At 48.8% G+C, this 12,093-nt stretch overlaps 6 non-coding genes and 2 pseudogenes across 6 annotated transcripts; all 8 read right to left on the bottom strand.

Annotated features, from left to right (window-relative positions):
• Positions 1-1,034: 1,034 nt before the first annotated feature.
• LOC121310672 lies at positions 1,035-1,152 on the bottom strand. Its single transcript, XR_005948892.1, has one exon. It is a non-coding gene; the product is annotated as a U5 spliceosomal RNA (small nuclear RNA).
• Positions 1,153-1,535: 383 nt separating this feature from the next.
• Positions 1,536-1,738, bottom strand: LOC121310676 (annotated as a pseudogene).
• Positions 1,739-7,323: 5,585 nt separating this feature from the next.
• Positions 7,324-7,441, bottom strand: LOC121310673. The gene has a single exon (XR_005948893.1). It is a non-coding gene; the product is annotated as a U5 spliceosomal RNA (small nuclear RNA).
• A 416-nt stretch (positions 7,442-7,857) lies between these two features.
• LOC121310671 lies at positions 7,858-8,050 on the bottom strand. The gene has a single exon (XR_005948891.1). It is a non-coding gene; the product is annotated as a U2 spliceosomal RNA (small nuclear RNA).
• Positions 8,051-8,231: 181 nt separating this feature from the next.
• Positions 8,232-8,349, bottom strand: LOC121310678. Its single transcript, XR_005948896.1, has one exon. It is a non-coding gene; the product is annotated as a U5 spliceosomal RNA (small nuclear RNA).
• Positions 8,350-8,848: 499 nt separating this feature from the next.
• Positions 8,849-9,040, bottom strand: LOC121310675. The gene has a single exon (XR_005948895.1). It is a non-coding gene; the product is annotated as a U2 spliceosomal RNA (small nuclear RNA).
• A 1,400-nt stretch (positions 9,041-10,440) lies between these two features.
• LOC121310674 lies at positions 10,441-10,558 on the bottom strand. Its single transcript, XR_005948894.1, has one exon. It is a non-coding gene; the product is annotated as a U5 spliceosomal RNA (small nuclear RNA).
• A 410-nt stretch (positions 10,559-10,968) lies between these two features.
• On the bottom strand, positions 10,969-11,183 carry LOC121310677 (annotated as a pseudogene).
• Between the last annotated feature and the right edge of the window lie 910 nt (positions 11,184-12,093).

Here is a 12,093-nt window from a genome sequence, read left to right on the forward strand (position 1 = left end):
GCCCGTCCTCCTTACAAATACCACAAACAACTCTTGCGCACACCACTGCTAAATGGCCCAATTCACCACATTTTCTACAGTATTTAGGCTGTCCCTGGTAGTTTACAAAACCCCTGCTACCTCCCAACATAATATCTGATGGAATGTGCCGGAAGCCTCCATAACCCTGAGGGTCACTTGCCAGCCTCACCAACACTCTCCATGCACCATTCCATACCCCGTCCAAATCACATACCTTTACAGGAGCTCTTTTAACATCGCAATATCTACACAGCCAAGTACGAATATCATAATCTGTAACACTCTCACTTAACATTCTCACAACTACAGTTTTCACAGAGTTGTCTGACAAAGCTTCAACATTAAACTTAACAAGAGCCGGCAAATCTTTCTTTTCCTCATATCTGGTCCAGAATGCTCTATACACTCCTTCATTACAAAAACTAACATCCCAAGACATACCATTTGGTAAAGCAATAAGGCAGTTCAAATCTTTAGGCTCAAATTTCAAGGCCCTCTGTAATACACACCTACTGAATTCTAACCTCCCCATCTCCATCCTCAAATCCCCTTCTGTGTATTTCTTCTTTAAAGAAAACCGTACACAGTTGTACCTTCTCTCTCCCATCCTTGCAAACGACATCACAAAACAATTAAAGGTGAGGTGCCCCAAGGGGCCCTACCCGATAAAACACAACGCTGATCTCTCTGCTCTCTGCTATCCGGTCCCCCTCCACAAGAAATACCGGCACGCCTTTAGAGCTCCTGTAAAAGATAAACACAAAACCTTAGTTGTTAACAACCAAAGCGATCGCAACCCTTGATCGAGCCAAGAGGCCGAGAAGCGATGCCCACAATGGTTTTGGCCAAACGCCCCGGGCGCGGCCGCCCGCCGCAGCAGTCGTGGTACTTGCTTCTCGGGCGGGCGGAGGGAGGAAGGGAGGAAGGAAGGAAGGAAGGAAGGAAAGGTGCCGGGCTCCAACGGGGGCGACCGCCCTTTCTGTGCTCGTTCTGCTTTTAAACTCCAGGTGGAGCCCCTCCCTGAGGGGAAGGGCTGTCCAAAAATTGGATCGAACTCGTAAATGCTCCTCTCCACGGAAATCTTTAGTAAAAGGCGAAAGGTTTATTCGAGCTGTAGAGAAGCCGGAGCGTGCCTTTGCTGGTGGCCGAGCCCTTCCGGCCGGCCCAAAGGCCCTCCCCTCTGCCAAGCGGCAGCGAGGCCACGCACGCAAAACAAAAACAGGGAACTCCTCCCAAAACGCATCTGCCGTTCCGCCCCGGCGAAAGGGCGCTTTGCTGCTGCTGCTGCTGCTGCTGCTACACTGGCCTGCTGCGTGTGTTAGGCCTGCCTGAATATGAAATATGAAAAAAAAAAAAAAAAAAAAAAAAAAAAGAACGAAAAGAGCGGGAAAACGGCGCGTCCCAGGAAAGGGGAGGGTGGGGGGAGGGTGGGGCTCTCTCTCTCTCTCCTCTCTCTCTCTCGCTCTCTCTCGCTCGCTCGCTCTCTCTCTCTCTCTCTCTTTTGACCTTTCTGAGAACTGTGCACCGTTCCCGGAGGTACTGCAATACCGGGTCGATGCGTGGAGTGGACGGAGCAAGCCCCGCTTCCATCTCCCGCTTCCAAAAATCCATTTAATATAGACGGTCCCCCTATGGGGGACGTATCAGATATTAAACTGATAAGAACAGATTTTTTTTTTTTTTTTTTTTTTTTTTTTTTTTTTTATTTAATAATTATTACAATCAACACAATACAATTAACACAATGAACACAAAATACAAACAACACAAAACACAATTAACACAATACACAACACCATCAGTTAACAGGCACTTTTAAACACTTTTGTACAGGAGAGCGCATGTCCTTAAATAACGTCCTCATCCTGCCTTGACAAGCCCAGACACTCCAACCTGACACCAGCACAGCCCGGCCACCTCTCCCACCGCCAGATCCTCACCGCTTCTTCACGCCCCCTCCTGTTGACATCTCGCAACACATAGTCCCGTATGGCTCTCAGGCCAATCTCATAGGTCTCACGGCAGTTCAAGGTCTCATATTTTAAGACAAGGATATTTCTTGCCTTCCACAAGGCCTCCTTAAAACAATTAACCACACACCACAACTGCCATGAGCCTTCCTCCTTCTTCTTTGGTCCATACAGGACCAGCTGTTCCTCCAACAGGTTGCTTCCCATCCACACAGCCAACAGGGGGGACGCCTTCCTCCACAAGCGCCTGGCAGGCACGCACTCCCATAACAGATGACCCACCGATTCTTCCGCCCCACAGCCCTGAAAAGGACATCTAGGGGTCTTGCACATCCCTCTGTTATGCATCACCGCTCTCACTGGCAACACCTCATGCATGGTCAGCCAGGCCAGGTCTTTATGCTGGTTCATCAAGGCAGGATGGGCAGCATTCCTCCACGCCTTCTCCGGGTCACCTATTGCAACCCTCTTTATGGGACATGTGGTCACACTCTCCTGCACAAAAGAAAGCAGTTTCCTTGGATTTAAAAGCACGTCTTTATTTACCTTGCCCATCAGCTTCACCTTTAAAAACTTTTTTAACACTGCGTACACAAAGGGAGGATCAAAAACAACCGGGACAGTAAGGGGGATCTTTAAAATTCCTAGAAACCTTAAAAACGCCCCCATAAAAAACCTCACAAACAAAGCCCCTTGACACTCCCCCCTTAAAACCAATTGAACGTGCCTGCAGACTGCGTGAGCATATAAAAACAACTCTAATTCTGGGAGCCCCTTGCCCCCCTTTAATGCCCCTTTACACACCACCTCTCTCCTCAAGCGCTCCCACTTACCACCCCAGAAAAAACCAAACAGCTGCTTTTTCAAAACTGTGATAACAGTCATAGGGGGTGGGAAGACCACTCCGACGTACAAAAGCAAGGGGAGGATGACCGCCTTGACGATGAGCACCTTCCCCTCCAATGTCAGGCTCCTCTGCGTCCAAAGTCCCATTTTCTGGCCCACTTTCTTTGAGACCTCCACCCAATTGCTCAGACCAGATCCTGTGGCGTCCATCCTTATTCCTAAAACCTTAATAAAATCAGTTCTCACGCATACCCCAACATCAGGCACACCCTCCCATCCCCCAAACAACATGCACTCCGACTTCTCCTTATTCAGCTTGGACCCGGAGGCCACACAAAAACACCCACACTGCCACAACGCCCGTTTAACTGCTCTCTCACTCACACACAACACATTCACATCATCCATATACAATACACACTTTACCTCAGCTCCTCCACCCCCCGGGATCGCCAGCCCCCTGATCACCTTGTCTTTCCGGAGGACCTGAGCCAAAGGTTCCATACAACAGATAAAAAGCAGGGGGGACAGCGGGCAGCCCTGTCTTACTCCACACTTGATATCAATACGACCGGACAGCTTCCCATTGATACTCACTCTACTCCCTATATTACTATAGAGGAGACTTACCCACTTAACAATTTGATCCGTAAACCCCATTTTCATCAAAACCTTGAGCATAAACTCATGAGAGATCCTGTCGTATGCCTTCTCCAAGTCCAAATTCAAAAGGCATACCGGCACCTTACGGTCCTGTGCAAAAAGGACAGCATCTCTCAGTAAGATAAGGCTGTCCGTGATCTTCCGCCCTGGAACGCCACAGGTCTGATCTGGATGGATCACCTCGCCAATCACCGTCCTCATTCTGCAAGTTAAAATCTTGGAAAAACATTTATAATCCACATTTAAAAGAGTTAGAGGTCTCCAGTTCGCCAGCTCCTCTTTGCAGTTCTTTTTGAACACCAGGACTATAATCCCCTGCCTAAAGGACGCCGGCATCTCCTCCTTCAGTAAAGCCTCATTGAATACCCTGGTTAAGTCCGGCCCAACCAAGTTCCAACAGGTCCTGTAGAATTCTCTGGGCAGGCCGTCCCCTCCAGGCGTCTTCCCATCCCTGAATGACTCCATAGCAGCAGCAGCTTCCTCCAGGGAGATCGCCCCATTCAATACCTCACCCTGACACACCCTCTTCTCCAGCCCCTCCAACATATCACTCACCATGCTCTCATCAATCACCTTCCTTTCATACAACTTGGTGTAAAACCTCTCAGCCACCTCTATCATGCCATCTGTCTCCTTCCTCACCACCCCACTCTCATCTCTCAACCCATACATCACCTTACTGCCACTCATCACTTTCTTAAAGAAGTACCTAGAGCACTTCTCGTTCTCCTCTAAATGCCGCACCTTACTCTCCACAATCACACTCTTGGTTTTGTTAACATGCAACACTTTTAATTTGCTCTTGATCTCACACACATCACACGCCACATCACATCCCATACTCCCCAATTCATACATCCTATTCAACTTCCTTTGCAACCGGCTCACCTTCTCTCTCTCCATTCTCGCCATCCGCACCCCCACTCCCACAAAAAACTTTTTAATTTTATTTTTTATGCACTCCCACCACTCACCCACTGAGTCAAACATTTCTTCCAATGACTGCCACCCCTTGTACCTCCTTTCAAATTCACTCATCACCCCCTTATTCTTTAACACACTCACATTCAATTTCCACACCCCTCTCCCCACCACACACACCCCTTCCAATCTCACCTCTGCACACATCATCATGTGGTCAGAATAAAACACAGGCACACACGCGCATGCCACCCACTCCACATCCTTTGAAGAAAAAATAAAGTCAATCCTGGAAGCCCTCACACCCGCTGCATCTGACCACGTGTACCCCACTAGCCCTGGATTCAACCTCCTAAACCCATCCACCAATTGAGCGTCCTGCACAATGCTCCCCAACATCTTAGAAGTTTTATCCAGCTTCACCACCTCACCCTTCCTATCACTCTCACTTAACACACAATTGAAATCCCCTCCCCAAATCACAATCTTTGATGTTTTCACAAACACCCTCAGTTTCTCAAAACACTCAGCCCTTTCATGCTTATCTGGTGAGGCATACACATTTATAACCCTCACCTCCTTCCCCATCCACTCCACATCCACAACCACCGCTCTCCCACACTCAACCACAGTTTTACTTTTAATCTCTATATTCCTATTTTTGAATAACACAGCCACACCTGCATTCTTACAATCATTTGCCCCTGACCACACCGATGCACCATACACCCACATACTCTCAAATTCCTTATAGGCTTCTTTAAAGGGGAGTCCACACTCCTGCAACAGCAACACATCCGCCTTTAAACTACCCAAGGAATCTAAAATCATTTTACACCTGACCTTACTCCTCACACTCCTCACATTAATAGTTGCTATGGACAGCGCCATCACAACGTTTAGACAAACTATTAATGACCTAACCATCATGGGCTTAAAGAGTCACCTCCCACTCCACCCGCAAAAACTTTCACCCCCGTATCGTCTAAGAAGGGATCACTACTACCCTCCCCCGCTTTCCCCTGCCCCCCATACTCTTCTCTCAAAGACCCAACAGAGCTAGGTGACGATCCAACCTCCTCCGCTCTCCTGGACCCTCGTTTTTTTTTCCTCCTTCCCCCCACTCTCACACCCCCATCCCCATCAGATTTCCTTTTACTTGGACCCTTCTCCTGATCCATCTCACTCTCACTATCACCCTCCTCCCCTCCTTCAGACATCACCTCGCCCTTCCCTTCCCCCTCCTTCCCTGAGACCCTGAAATCTTGTACCTCTTCCCCCTCCTGACTCCCTCCCCCCTCCTCCCCCCTCCTATTCTGCACCTCCACCACGCTCCCTGTGTCACTCTCCTCACTCTCCCCTTCTGACTGTGAAACTGCAAGGTCCTCCGCTAGATTACTCCCCATCCCCCCTCCCTCCTCATACTTACTCCCTCCCTCTCCCTGCTCACAACTCTCCATACATTCCTCCCCTCCCCCCTGCTCACTACTCTCCTTCTGCCCCACGCCTTCACCTTTCTCACTACCCTTCCCCTCTTCCTCTCTCTCCCTCTCTTCCCCCTCCTTCCTTCTCTCCCTCCGCCCCTCCCTCTCCTCTCTTTCTCTCTCCTCCCTCTCCGCCCTCTCACTCTCCTCCCTCCTCCTAGTCCTATTTGCAAAGGAGCGAGGACAATTACTAAAGAAATGCTCTCTACTCCCACACAAATTACATGACCTTTGCATCTCACACTCACTCGCCACGTGCCCCTCCTTTTTACAAACATAGCAAATAATTTTGGTGCACCCAGCTGCTAAGTGACCCATCGCCCCACACCTCCTACACAACTTAGGCTGCCCAAAATAGTGCACATACCCTCGGTTATTCCCCAAGGTGATCTCCGACGGTATAATCCCATAACCTTCATACCCCCACCTATCCCTCTTCAAACTTACACGCACCCTCCAGGCTCCTGTCCATATTTTATCACTATCCATCACTTTCACTGCTTCCTCCACTGAACTACAATACCTTGACAACCATGTGCATACATCCTTACCCTCCACCATCTCTGAACCCATTCTAACTATCACCACCCTTTTTGATGTGTCCGTCAGAACTGTGAGCTGAAATTTCTTCAGAACGTTACTTTGGAGAGACTGTTCAAACAGCCCCTGACACCTCTCCATAGCCTCTCTTGTACAAAAGCTAACATCCCATTCATTGCCTTTCCCCACAGAAATCAAGCAGTTCAACTCCTCAGGCTTAAAACCTAATTCCTTCTGCAGGATTTGACGGGAAAACTCAAGCCGATTTAGATCTATTTTCTCCTCCCCAACCATATACTCGGCTTTGATTCCTATTCTCAAACAATTAAAACGACGCTCGGAAAAATTCCGGAATGCCATCTTAATCTGCCCTTTACAACCAAAAAGAAACACAAATATAATAGAACAAAAGGTCCAGATAAGGTGCCCTCAAAGGGTCCCCCTTACCTGAAAAAGCAACGAACTCCTCGTCTAAACGACCCCGGCAACTCTCTCCTCCCTAGGACCACAGCTACCAGCAAACAATATTGCCACCGTTACCTTACCTTACCTTACCTTACCTTACCTTACCTTACCTTACCCTACCTTACCAATCTCTTCTCAAATCAGCTGCTGCGGACAAGCCACATACAACCAGATCTTAGCCAAGAGGCCGAGAAGCGATGCCCACAATGGTTTTGGCCAAACGCCCCGGGCGCGGCCGCCCGCCGCAGCAGTCGTGGTACTTGCTTCTCGGGCGGGCGGGCGGAGGGAGGAAGGAAGGAAGGAAGGAAGGAAGGAAGGAAGGAAGGAAGGGAAGGAAGGAAGGAAAGGTGCCGGGCTCCAACGGGGGCGACCGCCCTTTCTGTGCTCGTTCTGCTTTTAAACTCCAGGTGGAGCCCCTCCCTGAGGGGAAGGGCTGTCCAAAAATTGGATCGAACTCGTAAATGCTCCTCTCCACGGAAATCTTTAGTAAAAGGCGAAAGGTTCATTCGAGCTGTAGAGAAGCCGGAGCGTGCCTTTGCTGGTGGCCGAGCCCTTCCGGCCGGCCCAAAGGCCCAAAGGCCCTCCCCTCTGCCAAGCGGCAGCGAGGCCACGCACGCAAAACAAAAACAGGGAACTCCTCCCAAAACGCATCTGCCGTTCCGCCCCGGCGAAAGGGCGCTTTTGCTGCTGCTGCTGCTACACTGGCCTGCTGCGTGTGTTAGGCCTGCCTGAATATGAAATATGAAATATCAAAAAAAAAAAAAAAAAAAAAAAAAAAAAAAAAAAAAAAAAAAGAACGAAAAGAGCGGGAAAACGGCGCGTCCCAGGAAAGGGGAGGTGGGGAGGGAGGGTGGGGTGGGGCTCTCTCTCTCTCTCTCTCTCTCTCTCTCTCTCTCTCCTCTCCTCTCTCTCTCGCTCGCTCTCTCTCTCTCTTTTGACCTTTCTGAGAAATGGGCACCGTTCCCGGAGGTACTGCAATACCGGGTCGATGCGTGGAGTGGACGGAGCAAGCCCCGCTTCCATCTCCCGCTTCCAAAAATCCATTTAATATAGACGGTCCCCCTATGGGGGACGTATCAGATATTAAACTGATAAGAACAGATACTACACTTGATCTGAGCCAAGAGGCCGAGAAGCGATGCCCACAATGGTTTTAGCCAAACGCCCCGGGCGCGGCCGCCCGCCGCAGCAGTCGTGGTACTTGCTTCTCGGGCGGGCGGAGGGAGGAAGGAAGGAAGGAAGGAAGGAAGGAAAGGTGCCGGGCTCCAACGGGGGCGACCGCCCTTTCTGTGCTCGTTCTGCTTTTAAACTCCAGGTGGAGCCCCTCCCTGAGGGGAAGGGCTGTCCAAAAATTGGATCGAACTCGTAAATGCTCCTCTCCACGGAAATCTTTAGTAAAAGGCGAAAGATTTATTCGAGCTGTAGAGAAGCCAGAGTGTGCCTTTGCTGGTGGCCGAGCCCTTCCGGCCGGCCCAAAGGCCCAAAGGCCCTCCCCTCTGCCAAGCGGCAGCGAGGCCACGCACGCAAAACAAAAACAGGGAACTCCTCCCAAAACGCATCTGCCGTTCCGCCCCGGCGAAAGGGCGCTTTGCTGCTGCTGCTGCTGCTACACTGGCCTGCCTGCGTGCGTTAGGCCTGCCTGAATATGAAATAAAAAAAAAAAAAAAAAAAAAAAAAAAAAAAAAAAAAAAAAAAAAAAAAAAAAAAAAAAAAAAAAAAAAAAAAAGAACGAAAAGAGCGGGGGGAACAGATTTTTCTTTCTCTCGGCGCGTCCCAGGAAAGGGGAGGTGGGGAGGGAGGGATGGGTGGGGCTCGCTCGCTCGATTTTCCGGATTCTCTCACCAGTCCGAGCTCAAAGTCCTCTCTCGCTCCGCGAGCTCTCTCCACTCGCTCTCTCTCTCTCTCTCTCTCGCTCTCTCTCTCTTTTGACCTTTCTGAGAAATGTGCACCGTTCCCGGAGGTACTGCAATACCGGGTCGATGCGTGGAGTGGACGGAGCAAGCCCCGCTTCCATCTCCCGCTTCCAAAAATCCATTTAATATAGACGGTCCCCCTATGGGGGACGTATCAGATATTAAAATGATAAGAACAGATACTTTTTTTTTTTTAGCCAATAGGCCGAGAAGCGATGCCCACAATTCATTTGGCCAACGCACCGGGCAATTACTGAAAATACTCAAAAACAAACACAAACATTTCCCCAAAAAAAGGAAGGAAAGGAAACAAAGGCACAAAAATTCCTCAAAAAATCCCCAAAAAATACATCTTCTTTTATTCTTTTTCCCAAAAAAATTCTAGGTCCACAAAAACCCAAAAAACCCCAAAAACTAAACTACTCTTTTACTTCCTTTACATTCTCTGGTGCTTCTTTAACAACTCCTCCGCTCTCCGCCGTGCTTCAATCACAAGCCTGTGCCTCTCTTCCTCATATCTCTTCCACTCCGCTTCCGTTATCCTACCCTTCCTCATCCTCTCCTTCCAGGCCATGAGTTCTTCATACTCTTTAGCACATACAGCCTTCATTACATTCTCCTCCGATGTTTCTAAAGCACTTCCTTCACCTCTCTTTTGCACAGCTTTATCCTCAATGGTTTTGGCCTTCTCCTGCTCCTCCTCTTCCTCCATTGCCTCCATTGCCTCACCCCAACTCAGATTTGAATGAAATGTGACTGCTCCTTCCCGCCTCTCATCTTCCAAAAATGGTTTTAAAAAAAAAAAAAAAAAAAAAAAAAAAAAAACAAAAAAATAAAAAAAAAAAAACCTGTTCTCACGGAAATATCCCAAAAAATTCTAAAAAAAAAAACCGTTCAAATCCAAAAAAAAAAAATCTTCATCCAAATCTCTTTAACCAGTCCAGTCCATTAAAGTCTTCTTCCAAAAAATCCCTAAGGGTTTCCAATAAGGGAATCCAAATCAAAACGCTTCCCTCCACTTCATTCTAAAAACCAAGTCTTCTTCCAATCCTTTCCATAATCCAAATCCATGTCTTCATCCAGTTCCTTCCATAGTCCAAATCCTTCTATGCAAATCCAAAAATCCAAAAATCCAACATCTTGATCCAGTCCAGTCCAAAATTCAAATCCAAAGGCTACCATATCCATATCCTTGATCCATTCACTATCCCCAGTCGTTCCAAAACCACTGCATCAAACCATTTCCATTTCCAAAATCTAAACCCAGTCCATTCCAAAACACCAAAAGAACCATTTTAATCCATCAATCCATTTCTATTTCTTGAATCCCTAACCTTGATTCTAAAGGGAACGCCTTAATCTCAGCCAAGCTCCGACCAGTGCTGTGACTCTACACCCACACTTGATCGGAGCCAAGAGGCCGAGAAGCGATGCCCACAATGGTTTTGGCCAAACGCCCCGGGCGCGGCCGCCCGCCGCAGCAGTCGTGGTACTTGCTTCTCGGGCGGGCGGAGGGAGGAAGGAAGGAAGGAAGGAAGGAAGGAAGGAAAGGTGCCGGGCTCCAACGGGGGCGACCGCCCTTTCTGTGCTCGTTCTGCTTTTAAACTCCAGGTGGAGCCCCTCCCTGAGGGGAAGGGCTGTCCAAAAATTGGATCGAACTCGTAAATGCTCCTCTCCACGGAAATCTTTAGTAAAAGGCGAAAGGTTCATTCGAGCTGTAGAGAAGCCGGAGCGTGCCTTTGCTGGTGGCCGAGCCCTTCCGGCCGGCCCAAAGGCCCAAAGGCCCTCCCCTCTGCCAAGCGGCAGCGAGGCCACGCACGCAAAACAAAAACAGGGAACTCCTCCCAAAACGCATCTGCCGTTCCGCCCCGGCGAAAGGGCGCTTGCTGCTGCTGCTGCTACACTGGCCTGCTGCGTGTGTTAGGCCTGCCTGAATATGAAATATGAAAAAAAAAAAAAAAAAAAAAAAAAAAAAAAAAAAAAAAAAGAACGAAAAGAGCGGGAAAACGGCGCGTCCCAGGAAAGGGGAGGTGGGGAGGGAGGGGGGTCTCCTCGCTCGCTCTCTCTCTCTCTCTCTCTCTCTCTCTCTCTCTCTCTCTCTCTCTCTCTCTCTCTCTCTCTCTCTCTCTCTTTTGACCTTTCTGAGAAATGGGCACCGTTCCCGGAGGTACTGCAATACCGGGTCGATGCGTGGAGTGGACGGAGCAAGCCCCGCTTCCATCTCCCGCTTCCAAAAATCCATTTAATATAGACGGTCCCCCTATGGGGGACGTATCAGATATTAAACTGATAAGAACAGATTTTTTTTTTTTTTTTTTTTTTTTTTTTTTTTAATTGTATATAAATTCAAATACAGCAATCATTCCCAATAATCATATACATTTTAACAATCACTACAATCCATATACAATAAATACACAAATACAATCACCAATGACACAAACATATTACACACAGATTCTCAAACACAATATAACAATACAGACACTTTAAAATCAACCCCTTTATTTGTGCACAAGAGAGCATGCCCTTAAACAACATCCTGACCCTGCCCAGATGAGCCCAACCACTCCGACCTGACCCTGGCACCAGCACCACCCGGCCATCTCTTCAGCTGCCAGACCTCCTCCGCTTCTTCACGACCCCTCCTGTTAGCATCCCTGGACACATAGTCCTTGACAGCACTTAGGCCTATTTCGTATGTCTCATGGCAGCCCAACTCTTTTGAAAAAATGAGCAGGTTCCTGGCTCTGAAAAGAGCCTCTTTAAAACAGTTCACTGCACACCAGAGCTGCCATGATCCTTTCTCATTTTTCTTTGGCCCATACCGAACCAGCTGCTCTTTCACGGCGGTCTTCGATAACACAGCCAACAGGGGGGTCGCCTTCTTCCACAGCCGTCTGGCAGCCTCGCACTCCCACAGCAGATGACGTGCCGTCTCTTCTGCCCCACAGCCCTGAACAGGGCATCTAGGGGACTTCCCCATGCCTCGAGCAAACATAACTGCTCTCACTGGCAAGATCTCGTGGACTACCTGCCAGGCCAGATCTTTGTGTCGGTTCATCAGGGCAGGATGGGCAACATTCCTCCACGCCACACTGGGTTCTCCTAGGGATCCCCTCACAGGGCACATATCCTCTCTCTCCTGCACAAGAGCAAAACATTTTTTGGGGTTTAAAAGGATATCCTTCTCCATACTCTCCAACTGTCTCTTCTTTACAAAGGTTTTAAGAGCAGTATAGATAAAAGGCATCTGGAAAGCAGTGGGCA

This window comes from Polyodon spathula, unplaced genomic scaffold (assembly GCF_017654505.1).
Source record: "Polyodon spathula isolate WHYD16114869_AA unplaced genomic scaffold, ASM1765450v1 scaffolds_2344, whole genome shotgun sequence".
NCBI classification, from domain to species: domain Eukaryota; kingdom Metazoa; phylum Chordata; class Actinopteri; order Acipenseriformes; family Polyodontidae; genus Polyodon; species Polyodon spathula.